General features: G+C 37.7%; 1 protein-coding gene across 1 annotated transcript in view; it reads right to left on the bottom strand.

Moving 5' to 3' along the window:
- The window catches only part of WWC2 (WW and C2 domain containing 2), a 131,941-nt gene extending 129,070 nt beyond the window's left edge, over positions 1–2,871 (bottom strand). Inside the window, exon 1 of the mRNA XM_008569600.1 lies at positions 2,771–2,871. The gene's annotated coding sequence lies outside the window, so the exon portion shown is untranslated. The remainder of the gene's footprint in view (positions 1–2,770) is intronic.
- Positions 2,872–3,781: the final 910 nt, after the last annotated feature.

Below are 3,781 nucleotides of genomic sequence, written 5' to 3'. Positions count from 1 at the left end.
GGGGGGGGGGGGGGGGGGGGGGCCATCAGAACAGGCATTCAGAAGCAGTGGCGCCTGAGCAGACCCAACCTCTAGAAGGACGTGGCAGCTGGCCAAAAGGGAGGCCTAAAGGTTGAGCAAAGAGTGCTTGGGGCTAGACTCAACAGATGCAAAGAAAGGCAGAAAGCCAAGGAAGCACAGGGCACTGCTGGAGGGGCTGCCAGTGCCAGCACAGGGTAGAAGACAAAAATGGAGAGGCCAGTGGGGGCAGACTGGGAAAAGCCTTATAGTACGGAATCAAATATGCATCTGGAACTTTGGAAAAGACTTAAGAGAGAACTTTGGCAGCCACCTTCCTGAAGGAAGTAACTGAAGTCATCACCCAGGGAGATATGCAGGGTGCAAACAGCAGAAGATAATTACAGAAATAATGACAGCAGGTACAGGTGAAGAAGGGCCAGGCAAAAGAAACTTGGGCAGAAGCAGTCAGGTATGTGGAAAAAAATTCCAACAGAAGTGTCATGAAATCCAAAGAAGTAAAGAACAGGAGGGAATAACCCACAGTGACAAGTCAAGGAAGACAAGACTACAGTGTTGTTGATAATCTGCGGGGTCTCAGGTGACCTCAGCAAAAGCAGTTTCTGTGAGATGATGGAGAGCATGATGTTTATGCAGACCATGGCTTTCAGTAGGTCTGACTGTGAAAAAAGAAGAGAGGACCATAACTGGTAAGGGATTTGGGTTGAAGGATTGTGCGGGGTTGGGGGGTGTTAGAGTTTTACTGTTATTTGTTTGTTTTTTCTTCCGTAGTTTTGGTTTAGTTTCATTTTGAGAGTTTCCAGTGTTTATATAATAAGACAAAAGAACCACTAGAAATAGTTGGAGAAATTTTAAAACCAGGAAATAACTGGTAAGGATACCAAACAGGAGAGAAGTACGGTATATAAAAGTTATTAACAGAGATCTGCAGAGGGGCAGGAGGGTATCCAGAAAAAGACCTCTTCCACTGAGAGAGAAAAGAAAGCCCTAAAGATAGGTTTAGATATCAAAGAATTTGTAGGTGGTGGGAGAAAAGCTGAGGTGATTCATTTTCTCATTTTGGTACTATGACAGTTTATTTCTGTTGAACCAGGACAGCTAGGTTGATTTCTGGTTTCCTAAATGTTACTTTAAGGAAAGAAGCTGAACTTTAACCTTCTAAAATAAGTATAAAAGTGAGAGTTAAATATACATTTCAGATATTCCACTGAATTGTTTATTTGCAATGACATAAGGATGAATCAAAATTGTTTAAAATGAACTTAATTTTACCAAAATTAGATCCTTCCACCCTTACAGATTACAACATTTGGTTGTCAATCACTGATAAATCAGCAATAAAACCTAGTATACAGTAACACAGTATCAAGAAAGGTTTATTAGAAGACACAAAATGAAAAGCTAACTTTAAAAAAACAACTATGAATTCTTCGTGGAATTTTTAAGAAACTTTCAGGGTAAGATAATATCTTTATAAAAAAGATATTAAAGTCACATTTCTTACCATCATACAAAACAGGCCAAGACAACAGCCTGTAGAAAGTGTTATTTTATTTATGTTGAACTAATGTATGTGTGAAAGCTGGTTCCCAAACTGTGTACAACAGATGTTCTGCTACAACAGATTACTAACAGATTACAACAGATTGCTCATCGAAAAATTGACTTAATACCTCAAAGTGCTTGCTCCTTTCCAACCCTCCATCTCACCTACCTGTAAGAAATAACTGCTATTAATATAGCCTTTTTCAACTTCTCAAAAACTGTATTGTATTCTTATACAGGGGCAGCTGTAAGCCATCACTAATAAATGAGTATTAAATGAGTATTAAATAAAACACTTTTCTATAATGATATTATTCCTAAAGATATTAAAGAGTACTGTGTACAAATTTTTTAATACAATAGATCTAAGAGAAATAAGACAATAGGGAATAAATTCATTATGTATTCCCAAAATCTACAAAAATAAAATAATTATTTTTAAGTGAAATAAACAAAATGAGTAATGGTGAGTCACAACCATCTGAATAAATTTTTAAATGGGTGGATAGTTAAATATTCATGCAAACACAAACACACAAATATATAAAAACTACTCCAGGTACATGTTTTAAAAAGTTGTTCCTAGCCATGGTTATCTTCTGCCCTAGCCTTACTATGTCAAGGGATTTGACAGATTTAAAAGCTGTTAAAAAGAGAGGCTTTCTCCCCTTCCAACAACAAAGAAATCAGGAAACAAAGAAGAAAAAGGTTTAGTTTAGGTCTTTTCCACAGCTCTGCTATGACTTTTCCAGAGTCACTGATGAGTGCCAATCCCTCCCCCACCCCCACAGTAACCCACCAACAGCTGTGTCTTTAGACCACACTGTGCCAATGCCCAACTCTTTGTGGCAAGTACAAGAAAAGGAGGAACTCCAGTCAGAAGGTGTAGTGGTCATGGAAAGAGGAGCCCAACAGCTCGTGACCTCCACAGGCCACTGAACCTGTGCTACAGAAGAAAACTCATTCCCAGGTAGAAAGATAGACAGACCAGACACCCTTTCTTTCTCTGCCCCCATAAGCACAACTCTACATACATCTCCCAGATATCAAAACGGGCATTTCAGTTCAATATTAGTCACCAAGAAGATGGGGTTTAAAATAAGGAAATTCACTTTGTAAAATGTTTACTCTTTTGAATGACTATAGACAGATCTTAGGGGGTTACTTTTCTGAAACACGTTTGCTTTCACCAAAATGGAAAACTTACTGTTGATGTGATCGATGTAGTAGACACCAATCTGAGGGTCAAACCCTGCTTCCCATCCCCATGGCAGCTCATCCCCAACACAATCAGCAAATGACAAGGGCTTCGTTAACCTATAACAAACCAGAATAAACACACCAGTGACTTTTTCGGTCAAACCACATATGTCAAAATTCAGCACCCTAACCCCAAGTGTCTAAGTTGCATTTCCTTTTTCTTCTTGACTGTTTAGAGTTTGCACTACTGCATTTTAAATCTTAAAAGAAGAAAAAAAGGTGAATATCTGAAAACACCCTTTTGAACGTTCACAGCTTAAGATTGGGAGATAAATCAATACAATTAATAAATAAAGCCATCTTAAATCAGGGAGAACTCAAAGCTGAGAAAGGAGACCTAGGATCTAGCTCTATCACTAGCAGCAAAATAGCAATCCCATTAAAAAGAAAAATTTGTCCCATATTCAAATACTGGCATCATGGAAATCAAGTCAGTACCTCTAAAATGAGACATGCATCAAGCTACACTCATTTCAGATTTGATGCTCTTATATAAATTAACTACACACTCAACTATGAGATCTACTATGAGTTCTCCTTGAAAGGAAGGACAAACATCTTATTTTTATAAGTATCTTACACATAAGTCACTCAACAAAATTTTTAATGGAACCGAATACATAGAGAATTCACATATCGATGTGATCTCACCTTTTGAAACTGCCTTAAACTTTCTCTTAAGATTTCCTCTTTAAGATTACTTTTTCCTTAAGATTTTTCAAAACTAATGAGGAACCTATAATTCTTTCCTAAGCAGAGTATAGGTTTCAGACTTATTTACGGATTGATTTTTTTTCTCTCACTCTCTTCATTTTTGCTTTTGAGATTTTTCTTGTCTGTTAAAGCAGCCATGGGCAGGTTAACACTATAGATTAGTAAATATCTTGTTGTAAGGTGGCCACCATCAGTCAACGTATCTTCTAATTTAATACACTGGCACCACTAGCATGGTTCTTAC

This window comes from Galeopterus variegatus, unplaced genomic scaffold (assembly GCF_000696425.1).
Source record: "Galeopterus variegatus unplaced genomic scaffold, G_variegatus-3.0.2 Scaffold516, whole genome shotgun sequence".
Classification (NCBI taxonomy): domain Eukaryota; kingdom Metazoa; phylum Chordata; class Mammalia; order Dermoptera; family Cynocephalidae; genus Galeopterus; species Galeopterus variegatus.
This window is presented reverse-complemented; position numbering and strand designations above follow the sequence as displayed.